Below are 12655 nucleotides of genomic sequence, written 5' to 3' on the forward strand. Positions count from 1 at the left end.
AGTTCACTCGATGATGCAAATACTACGAGCTGCAGTGTTTTTTTGGGGGTGGGGGAAGGAGGTACGCTCAAAACATATATTTTCCCTTTGCAGTAATGTAGTCAGGAGGCATTGGGGGCTGGGGACCAATATGCATCAACAAGAACGATGGGTGAGCATGACTTGCTGTAGGATAGGATATGGCAGGCAGAATTTTGGAAGAATTAGAGGTTTACGGAGGGTGGAGTAGGAGAGTTTTGGAGTAAATCAAGCTGGAGGACTGGAAAATCAATTAGTTTTAAAATTAGATTGTTAGCCACGTAACTCACTCCAGATGCTCTGTTGACTCAGTGTGCTTAATGAATGTTACAACCAAGGTCAACTTTGACAGGACTTGATTCCGAAAACCCAGTTAATCTGTAATACTATTGATGAACAAACAACTTTAAATCTAAGGCAGATATACTTTTATTAAAAACATTCAATGACTAAGTGTTTTAGACAAAAAGTAACACCATGATACTTAGAAACTAAAAACGTTAAATACATTAAAAAATGGGAATGTGGCAACTTCTTCCTGGTGTTTTGTGTCGAATGTCATAAAGGCAATTTTATCTCCACATGAATTCAAAGCTGCAATACCCGACATCAGTGAACATTTTACATTTCAGTCCTTACTTTGAATAAGCATTCCTCACTGCATGCAAACAGAATCACTATTAAACATTATTTACTGCACAGGAAAAACATCATGAAGTTTCATTTAAACTTTTCCCAAATCTGTGACCTACAGGGAATACAGATGCTGTATAGCAAAGTCTCAGGAACAAAGGTGAACATTTCCAAACACTCCAAAAATTCGACAAACATAATGAGACCAGTAGATACAGATGTAAAATAGGTTGAAGGGTGACCAGGCTATATACATCACCACAAACTGCAGTGTAGGCTTTATGCCAAAACTTACATTGTTCCTTATTTAACAGTGCAGCTTTAAAGCAATTGATGAACACTGTTGTGGTAATATAGCTCTTATAATGGCCGCTTTGAACACACAGAAATGCAGGATCACCATCTGACATTAAAACCCGAATCAAAATGCATCCTGGCCCAAAGATGGATGCAAATAGTTTGTTATTTATTCCCAAGTCCAGGAGCAATATTTTGTTAGTTTTTTTAATTTGATTCCGGGAACTGGTGCATTGTTGACAAGTCAGCATTTATTGCCCATTCTAAAAGTACTGAAGTAGCAGCATGCCCAATTATTGAACCACTGCAATTGTGTATGTAGTAGTTTGATATTAAGTCAATTTAAATTTGCTTGGCTCTTTCAAAGCAGTTAAGAATCAACCACATTTGCATGGACTGGAGTCACACACAGTCCCGACCAGGTAAAGATGGCAGATTTCATTCCATAAAGGACATCAACATTTTTAAGACTGACAGCTTCACGGTCACTTTTATCGATTTTGAAACTTAATTCAAATTTTGCAGATGGAATTTCAATTCCTGTTCTCTGGATTATTTGTTCAGGCCTGTGGGTTACCAGTCCAGTATCAACTGCTGACCTATCATTCCTTTATTAGAAAGCATGGCAGCCAATACCTGCTCAACTTAATCTTCTTCAGCCAGGTTTCTTAAGAAATCAGTAATCCAGGCTAAATTCACATTCAGAGTGTGTTTGGAAACCTGGGGCATTTGCCTCCAATGAAATGATTGCAATTAAAAGACCATTAAAATAACAAGTGCCAGGAAATACTTTTCCCTATCTAGGCTGGAACAGATAATAGAGAGACTGCTACAGGTAAGTCACCAGAGAAAATCAGAAAATTTGCCCCATTCAAATGGAATGACAATTACAAAACAGACTTCACCAGAGGATTTGACCACAACATCTTCCTGTTTCATATTTAAGGCACTTATATGTCCATTAAATATAAACCTTGGATTTGCACAAACAGATTGTTTAACTAGCCAGTATTTAAAAAATCAACAGTTTTAACAGGACAATTACCAATTTTGACAGTGCAATAAAAATGAAATAATAAGTTCATACCGTAGGTTGCTAAATACAATTGGTATTTGTCATTTTGCTAGTAACTGGCTTCCATTATTAGCTGAAATTGGCCCTCAGCTTCACATCAATAAGTAAAAATAAGGAAATCAGACTGGTGACATTCAGAGAGAGAAACATTGCGACAACTGTTGCTTCACTGTTAGTGATAATCTTAGAGGAAGAGCAAAGTACACAATTTCCACAAATCTGTATCATGTTTAGCCCAAAACAAATTTCATCTTTTGGTTGAATTGCGTTAGCTACAGGTTCAGTCATTAAGCACTTTCATTTAATGCTAATTTTCCTTTTGTATATTTTGATCATTTCCCTTCAATCGTTTCAAATTACAAATCCTGTGGTTTGAATAATGTTGCAAAATTACCAGATGACAGTCCAAACATCAGGGTTCATTTAATGCGTTCAGCCCTGTGTACATCACAATCCATAGTATTCGGCTCAGTAGCCCCCATTAGTATCACATGGTAGAATAATGGGAGGCCAATTTCTTGCCAGCGATTCCTCAATATCAATGTCAGCACAATGAGTGGATACTTGGCACTGTTCCATCGGAGAGAGAAGGAAACTGGTATTACTTCTAGACAGAATTACAAATACATTTCCTTCCTTCAGACACAAAGGTGTAAATAAAGCAGCAAAATAGGCCAGTTAATAAAATCTTCAATATTTTGTAACCTACGAGTGTCTATAACACAATGAAAATAGCAAATACTTGGAAAGACAAAAGTGAATTAAGTTCGAAGAAATTAAATGGAAGCAGTTCACATAGATTTTCAAAAAAATTGAGAAGGTCCCATAATAAAAGACAACATGGCAATAATGGCAAGTAGAACGAAGGAGAATGTGGCCACAAGGAATGAGATGGTTGCACATCGATAGAAATAAGATTTTAGGGTCTCCCAATCAAGGAAGATGTTTCATGGCTGTGTGGGGCCGTTGGGAAGAAACCCAGGCTTGACACTGAGTGAATTGCATCAAAGTTTGCAGATGACACCTCGCATATTTTGACAATAGGGCGGCACGGTAGCACAGTGGTTAGCACTGCTGCTTCACAGCTCCAGGGTCCCGGGTTCGATTCCCGGCTCGGGTCACTGTCTGTGTGGAGTTTGCACATTCTCCTCGTGTCTGCGTGGGTTTCCTCCGGGTGCTCCGGTTTCCTCCCACAGTCCAAAGATGTGCGGGTTAGGTTGATTGGCCAGGTTAAAAATTGCCCCTTAGAGTCCTGGGATGTGTAGGTTAGAGGGATTAGCGGGTAAATATGTGGGGTGGGATTGTGGTCGGTGCAGACTCGATGGGCCGAATGGCCTCCTTCTGCACTGTAGGGTTTCTATGATTTCACAATGACTATGAAAGGATGCACAAGGATAGAAAATAAGACAGTAGTACGAGCAGATAGAATTCAGTACTGAGAAATGTGAAGTAATTTACTTTGGGATTAATAGGAAAAGATTTTGCACCTCAAATTGTAGGCTTTTGAATGGAGCAGAGATAATTTTGTTCCCAAATACACAGGTCAATAAAAACTGCAGCACAAGTAGATAAGTCATGTAAAAGAATGTTTGGCGGAGAAGTGGCAGATGGACTTCAACCCGGATAAATGTGTAGTGGTCCATTTTGGCAGGTGAAATGGGATGAAGGAGTATAATATCAAGGGTAAGACTCTTAGCAGTGTAGAGGATCAGAAGGACCTTGGGGTCCAGGTCCATAAGACTCTAAAATCGGCCCCGCAGGTGGAGGAGGTGGTTAAGAAGGCGTATGGTGTGCTGGCCTTCATCAATCGCGGGATTGAGTTTAGGAGTCAGGAGATAATGATGCAGCTTTATGAGACCCTCGTCAGACCCCACTTGGAGTACTGTGCTCAGTTCTGGTCGCCTCATTACAGGAAGGATGGAGAAATTATTGAAAGGGTGCTGAGAAGATTTACAAGGATGTTGCCTGGATTGGGTGGCATGCCTTATGAGGATAGGCTGAGGGAGCTCGGTCTTTTCTCCTTGGAGAGACGAAGGATGAGAGGTGACCTGATAGAGGTGTACAAGATGTTGAGAGGTATAGATCGGGTGGATTCTTGGAGGCTTTTTCCCCAAAGCTGAAATGGCTGCTACGAGAGGACACAGGTTTAAGGTGCTGGGGAGTAGGTACAGAGGAGATGTCGGGGTTAAGTTTTTCACTCAGAGGGTGGTGGGTGAGTGGAATCGGCTGCCGTCAATGGTGGTGGAGGCAAACTCGATAGGATCTTTTAAGAGACTTCTGGATGAGTACATGGGACTTAATAGGATTGAGGGTTGTAGGTAAGCCTATATATAAGCCTAGGTAGGTAGGGACATGACCGGCGCAACTTGTGGGCCGAAGGGCCTGTTTGTGCTGTAGTTTTTCTATGTTCTATCAATTGGACACAAAAATGAGGATGCACTGTTCAACAAGACTGTAGACTGCAGGTGGAGCTGTGCCTGCAGGTTTGACCAGTCTACGATTGATATATAAGCAATGCAAAAAATGCATTGCAGACGTTGCCAAGAATGAGGAGAAATTAGAGAAACCAAACATCTTTTCCCAGAATGGAGAAGGTTAAGGACTGGCCTGACAAGGGTTTTCAGCTTTACAAAGGGTTAGAAGGCAAACAGCAATAGACTATTTTCAACAAGGCTATAAGGGGCCACAGCTTTAAATAAAGTTAAATGTTTTTTGGGTGGGGGGGGGGGGGGGGGGGGGGGAGAAACATTCTTAACATAGGGTGGCTGGAATGTGGAACTAACTCATTGGAACATTCTAGTTGGAGTTATTTTCAAAGGGAATAAGATTGCTGCTTTAAAGAGTGAAATATTAAAATACATCAAGATGATACATGAAAGTGGGACACGGCTCACAGAGAAAAATGCAGACTGTTTGCTATTTATGATTCGATGGGAGAGGCCAATGGCCTGCTGCAATGCTGGAATATTATCTTGCTGTATGAACAATGAACATAATATTGCTTTCATACATAGAGGAACATGCTGCCTTCTTTCGACTCCTTTTGCCAGAGTACGAGACAGAAACCCTCAATCTAGGACATCATACAGTCACCAGGCCAAGAGCAGCCAGCCAGACACATTTTGAACAGCACATTTGCCAAGGTGAATAGGAGGGAGGCCTGAAGCTTTCCTAATTGGTTAGTATTATCACTGACTTTATACATTCTTTTGAAGCATTTTTACACGAGTCACTATATTCAAGCCTTTTAACATTTAATTCCTGTCCATCTCACAGAGCGTCAGGGAGATACATTTTTATATTTTTGGATATTAATCAACGTCAGATAATCTGGAAGACAGATGGTCAACAGAAGGATAAACTAACCCACAAAAAAGGAATGCTGTAGCCTGTTTTTGTGTGGGACAAATTCTACTGAATTCACTAACAATTACTAGTGCAGGATGAACAGAATGTGATGACATTTGATATTTTGATCTGGACATGGAGCTCAGAGGAAGCTTTCTGTGGAATTCACTACTTCAGAGCATGGTGGATGCTGGGACATTGAGTAAATTTAAGCAGGACAGATTTTTAATTAGTAAGGATTTGAAAGGCGACGGCGAACAGGCAGGAAATTGGAGTTGAGTCGGTTAGGATTATATTTGCTGGAGTTTAGAATAAGGGGGGATCTCATAGAAACTTATAAAATTCTAATAGGATCAGACAGGGTAGTTGCAAGCAGGATATTCCTGATGGTGGGGGTGTCCAGAACCAGGGATTATGGTCTAAGGATACAGGGTAAATCTTTTAGGACATAGATGAGGAGAAATTTCTTGATCGAGATTGGTGAGCCTGTGGAATTCGCTACCACAGAAAGCAGCGAAGGCCAAAACATTGTATGTTTTCAAGGAATTAGATATAGCCCTTGGGGCAATGGGTATCAAAGGATATGGGGGCAGGAGGATCAGGCTATTGAGTTGGATGATCAGTCATGATCATAGTGAATGGTGGAGCAGGTTCGAGGGGCCAAAATCACCAACAACCGCTCCTAATTCATAATATTCCCAAGTGCTGCAGTGAAGACATTATTGAGGCTTATTGCCTCAGACCATATTATCCACCAATAGATAGAAACCGTAGTTATACCTGCATCTCTTCAACTATATCTTACTGAGACTCAGTGATATATATGCATATCACTTTGAATGTTTTAGAATGAAAAACTAAAACTGAATACAAATGATTGCCCCCCCCGCCCCACAATCTAGACAGAATAATGTAATACCCAGAAGCAAATATACACAAGTCACAAGAAAATCAGGTTGGTTGTAGGCATTGAATTGAATGATAATGGTTCAAAGACTATTTCCTCAGTTGGATGGAGCTATTACAAGGGGGCATAACTATAGGGTTCATGGTGGGAGATACAGGAAGGATATCAGAGGTAGGTTCTTTACGCAGAGAGTGGTTGGGGTGTGGAATGGACTGCCTGCAGTGATAGTGGAGTCAGACACTTTAGGAACATTTAAGCGGTTATTGGATAGGCACATGGAGCACACTAGGATGATAGGGAGTGGGATAGCTTGATCTTGGTTTCAGATAAAGCTCGGCACAACATCGTGGGCCGAAGGGCCTGTTCTGTGCTGCACTGTTCTATGTTCTATGTACCATCTGGAAATCACCAGTTGATCCTTGCTGGGTAGTTGGGATTTCATTAATTTCTGGAATTTTTCCCTACCAGAGGCATTGATTCCTTCTTGGGCGTTGGTCGCATTCCACTATCTAGTTTGGCCGGGTGGTTAACAGTGAGATTGAGTGTCTTGGGCTACAAGAGAATATGGACGGAATGGTCAAATGGGCAGATAAGTGGCAGGTGGAATTTAACCCTGAAAAGTGAGGGGTGAAGGTGCAATTTGACAAGAAAGTACTCAATGAATGGTAAGACAATAAGTTCTGTGGAACGAAGGGACCTTGGCATTTGTCCACAGATCTCTGAAAGCGGAAGGGCATGTTAGTACGGTGGTGAAAAAGGCATATGGGACACTTGCCTTTATTAGTTGAGGCAAAGATTACAAAAGGAAGTCATGCTGGAGTTGTATAGAACTTTGGTGAGGCCACAGCTAGAGTACTGTGTGCAGTTCTGTATACTATTATTGGAAGGATGTGATTGCACTGGAGGGGGTGCAGAGGAGATTCACCAGGATGCTGCCTGGGATAGAACATAGAACATAGAACATTACAGCGCAGAACAGGCCCTTCGGCCCACGATGTTGCACCGACCAGTTAAAAAAAAAAACTGTGACCCTCCAACCTAAACCAATTTCTTTTCGTCCATGAACCTATCTACGGATCTCTTAAACGCCCCCAAACTAGGCGCATTTACTACTGATGCTGGCAGGGCATTCCAATCCCTCACCACCCTCTGGGTAAAGAACCTACCCCTGACATCGGTTCTATAACTACCCCCCCTCAATTTAAAGCCATGCCCCCTCGTGCTGGATTTCTCCATCAGAGGAAAAAGGCTATCACTATCCACCCTATCTAAACCTCTAATCATCTTATATGTTTCAATAAGATCCCCTCTTAGCCGCCGCCTTTCCAGCGAAAACAATCCCAAATCCCTCAGCCTCTCCTCATAGGATCTCCCCTCCATACCAGGCAACATCCTGGTAAACCTCCTCTGCACCCTCTCCAAAGCCTCCACATCCTTCCTGTAATGTGGGGACCAGAACTGCACACAGTACTCCAAGTGCGGCCGCACCAGAGTTGTGTACAGTTGCAACATAACGCTACGACTCCTAAATTCAATCCCCCTACCAATAAACGCCAAGACACCATATGCCTTCTTAACAACCTTATCTACTTGATTCCCAACTTTCAGGGATCTGTGCACACATACACCTAGATCCCTCTGCTCCTCCACACTATTCAAAGTCCTCCCGTTAGCCCTATACTCAACACATCTGTTATTCCTACCAAAGTGAATTACCTCACACTTCTCCGCATTAAACTCCATCCGCCACCTCTCGGCCCAACTTTGCAACCTGTCTAAGTCTTCCTGCAAACTACGACACCCTTCCTCACTGTCTACCACACCACCGACTTTGGTGTCATCAGCAAATTTGCTAATCCACCCAACTATACCCTCATCCAGATCATTAATAAATATTACAAACAGCAGTGGCCCCAAAACAGATCCCTGAGGTACACCACTTGTAACCGCACTCCATGATGAATATTTACTATCAACCACCACCCTCTGTTTCCTATCCGCTAGCCAATTCCTGATCCAATTTCCTAGATCACCCCCAATCCCATACATCTGCATTTTCTGCAGAAGCCTACCATGGTGAACCTTATCAAACGCCTTACTAAAATCCATATATACCACGTCCACTGCCTTGCCCCCATCCACCTCCTTGGTCACTTTCTCAAAAAACTCAATAAGGTTAGTAAGGCACGACCTACCTGCCACAAAACCATGCTGACTATCACCTATCAATTCATTACTCTCCAAATAACTATAAATCCTATCCCTTATAATTTTTTCCAACATCTTGCCGACAACAGAAGTGAGACTCACCGGTCTATAATTCCCGGGGAAGTCTCTGTTCCCCTTCTTAAACAATGGGACAACATTCGCTAACCTCCAATCTTCTGGTACTATACCATTTGGATGGAGCATTTAAGTTATGAAGAGAAGCTGATTAGGCTTGGGTTGTTTTTGTTGGAGCAGAGAAGACTGAGGGGCGACCTGATCAAGGTGTACAAGAGTATCAGACATATGGACAGGGTGAACAAGCAGCAGATGTTCACCTTACAATGAACAATACAGCACAGGAACAGGCCCTTCGGCCCTCCAAGCCCGCGCCGCTTCCTGGTCCAAACTAGACCATTCTTTTGTATCCCTCCATTCCCACTCCGTTCATGAGGCTATCTAGATAAGTCTTAAACGTTCCCAGTGTGTCCGCCTCCACCACCTTGGCCGGCAGCGCATTCCAGGCCCCCACCACCCTCTGCGTAATATACGTCCTTCTGATATCCGTGTTAAACCTCCCCCCCTTCACCTTGAACCCATGACCCCTCGTGAACGTCACCACCGACCTGGGAAAAAGCTTCCCACCGTTCACCCTATCTATGCCTTTCATAATTTTATACACCTCTATTAGGTCACCCCTCATCCTCCGTCTTTCCAGTGAGAACAACCCCAGTTTACCCAATCTCTCCTCATAACTAAGCCCTTCCATACCAGGCAACATCCTGGTAAACCTCCTCTGCACTCTCTCTAAAGCCTCCACGTCCTTCCGGTAATGTGGAGAAAAAGATTGACAAAAACGAATGTAGGCCCCTTACAGTCAGAAACAGGAGAATTCATAACGGGGAATAAAGAAATAGCTGAGGAATTAAATTTGTACTTTGCTTCAGTCTTCACAAAGGAAGACATGAATAATGTACAGAAGTGCTGAGAGGAACAAGTTTTAGTGAGGAGCTGAAATCAGCATTAGTAGAGAAATGGTTTTAGGGAAATTGATAGGATTGAAGGTGGATAAATCTCCAGGTCCTGATCATCTTCATCCCAGAGTACTTAAGGAAATGGTCCTGGAAATAATAGATCCATTGGTGGTTATTTTCCAAAATTCTTTGGACTCTGGACTGGTTCCTACAGATTGGAGGTTAGCTAATGTAAGCCCACTATTCAAAAAGGGAGGTAGAGAGAAAACAGGGGACGAAGACCAGTCACAAAAACAGAAAATGCTGGAAAATCTCAGCAGGTCTGACATCTGTGGGGAGAGAATAGAGCCAATGTTGAGTCACCCTTGGCTCTGACAAGGGCTCATCCAGACTTGAAACGTTGGCTCTATTCTCTCCCCACAGATGCTGTCAGACCTACTGAGATTTTCCAGCATTTTCTATTTTTGTTTCAGATTCCAGCATCCACTGGACCAATGATACTGCTCCAACATCAGTACTGGGTAAGTTTCTAGAGTTTATTATCAAGGGTTCATAACTCAGCATATGGAAGGCAGTGGTATAATCAAACAAAATCAACATGGGTTTACAAAAGGGCAATCATGCTTGATGGATCTATTGGAATTCTTTGAGGATGTAACTAGTAGAGTTGACTGAGGAGAACCAGTGGATGTGGTTTATTTAGACTTTCAGAAAGCTTTCGACAATGTCTCACATAACAGACTACTAAATAAAGTTAAAGCACATGGAATTGCAGGTAATGTCGAGATGGGTAGAAAGCTGGTTAGCAGATAGGAAGCAAAGAGTTGGCATAAATGGGTTGTTCTCTGATTGGCAGTCAGTGACTCATGGGGTTCCACAGGGATTTGTGCTAGGACCCCAACTGTTCACATTATATATTAATGATTTGGAAGAGGGAACTGAATGTATTATCTCCAAATTTGCAGATGATACAAAATTGGGCGGGAAGATGAGCTGCGAGGAGGATGCAGAGATGCTTCAGCATGATTTGGACAGGCTGAGTGTGTGAGCATCTGCCTGGCAGATGCAATATAATGTGGATAAATGTGAGGATATCCACTTTGGTAGCAATAATAGGAAGACAGATGATTACTTGAATGGGTGTAAATTGAGAGAGATGGATACTCAACGAAACCTTGGAGTCCTCATGCATCAGTCACTGAAAATAAGCGTGCAGGCATAGCAGGCAGTAAAGGCAGCAAATGATATGTCCTCGACAGCAAGAGGATTTGAGTATAGGGATAGGGATGTTTTACTGCAATTGTATATGGCATTGGTGAGGCCACATCTGGAGCAGTGTGTGCAGTTTTGGTGTCCTTAACTGAGGAAGGATGTCTTTGCTATAGAGGGGGTACAGCGAAGGTTTACCAGGCTGATTCCTGGGATGGCAGGTCTGTCATATGAGGAGACTCTAAGTCGGCTAGGATTAAATTCACTGGAGTTTAGAAGAGTGATAGGGGATCTCATAGAAAGTTATAAAATTGTAAAACACGATTAGACAGGGTAGATTAAGAATGTTCCCAATGGTGAGGGAGTCCAGAACTAGGGGTCATAGTTTGAGGATAAGGGATAAACCTTTTAGAACTGAGGTGAGGAGAAATTTCTTCACTCACAGGGTGGTGCATGTGTGGAATTCACTGCCACAGAATGTAGTTGAAAGCAAAACGTTGCGTGATTTCAAAAAGAAATTAGATATAGCTCTTGGGGCTAAAGGGATCAAGGGATATAGGGGAGGAAGGGGGGGATCAGGATACTGAATTCGATGATCAGCCAGGAATGAATAGCGGAACAGGTTGAAAGGGCCAAACGGCCTACTCCTGCTTCTAGTTTCTATATTTCTACACGCATTGACTCCCTTGTCAATTAAGAATCTAGCTTACTGACCTATTGGACGCACTAGCCTTCCAGCATCTACACTAGCTTTTTAAAAAAAACACAGGCTGATACCAGAATGCTCATTAACATACAGTACCACCCATTGCAAGTGACACATTAAATATCCAAATAAACAATCTTTGCAACAGAAGTTTGATTTTCACATTTGTGTAATAGGAGTAAAAAGCAATGCATATATAGACTTCGAAGATTTCCAGTGCTGCTGAGGTCTGGGGTTAGAAATTTGAACTAACTCAGCAATGTGGTATAATTGGAGTTCTTGGAGAATGAGAAAAGTTAAGGAATTCAGTTCCTGTCTCCAACATTGCAACATTACTTTCATTTGGTTTCCATGTTTTATCAATATAATAAATACCTCTTAGATATAGGAACAGGAGGCAGCCATTCAGCCCCTCGAGTCTGTGTGCCTCGAGTGCAGACAGAGTGTTAAGAAGTTATAAGGAATGGCTGTTATATGAACAGATATGACAGCAAAATACGGCAATAATTGATTGGAGATAAACTGCTGCTTGCAAAACAAAAGTTTTGTTTTTCAGCTGGTACAGAAGGAAAAAGCTCAGGTTCACTGGGGCATGAAAATTTCTGGAGTTAATGGTACAAACAGGACCAGTGAACAAGCCTGACCTGCATTGCCATTGAGTATGCTGCAAAAATAAGGAAAGCAAAGAAATGGCTAAAAACCAATTAAAAAAGTTAAGTGACAAATAGTTTTGAAGGCCTTTCATTATGATCTATTCTATAGATTTGCACTTAACTTGGAGCCCACAGTTTGTCCATTGTCACATCAACATCTGTTCTGACAAGCAGCAGATTCTGAACATTTTAGAAACTTATTTTTTAAAACACAATGTTTACAATCAGATGCTTTTTAAAAAATATACTACATCCAGTCTGTGTGCTAATGCCATTTTTGCCATTGCCGCATTTTACACACACTGAGTTTATATCTTCTGCAGTTTCTTTCTCTTTATTCATTCATGGGATGTGGGCATTGCTGTCTGGGCCAGCCCTTACTGCCCATCACTAACTGCCCTCCATTTCAGAGGGCATTTGAGAGCCAACCACATTGCTGTGGATCTGGGGTTACATATAGGCCAGACCAGGTAAGGATGGCATTCTCTGAAATGGAGGGCAGTTCGGGATGGGCAATCAATGCTGCCCCAGCCAGCAATGCCCAAATCCCATGCATGAATAAGTGCACTTGCCAGAAAAGGCAATTATCATGATTTTTGAACAACATACAACTATTTTGAAAAAGAGCAA

At 42.1% G+C, this 12655-nt stretch overlaps 1 protein-coding gene across 5 annotated transcripts in view; it reads right to left on the bottom strand.

The window, feature by feature from the left end:
* Positions 1 to 429: 429 nt before the first annotated feature.
* phf6 (PHD finger protein 6) overlaps positions 430 to 12655 on the bottom strand; it is a 139733-nt gene continuing 127507 nt past the window's right edge. For all 5 annotated transcript variants that reach the window (XM_078211987.1, XM_078211982.1, XM_078211984.1 and 2 more), the window contains one exon: positions 430 to 2593. The gene's annotated coding sequence lies outside the window, so the exon portion shown is untranslated. The remainder of the gene's footprint in view (positions 2594 to 12655) is intronic.

This window comes from Mustelus asterias, chromosome 4, assembly GCF_964213995.1.
Source record: "Mustelus asterias chromosome 4, sMusAst1.hap1.1, whole genome shotgun sequence".
NCBI lineage: Eukaryota > Metazoa > Chordata > Chondrichthyes > Carcharhiniformes > Triakidae > Mustelus > Mustelus asterias.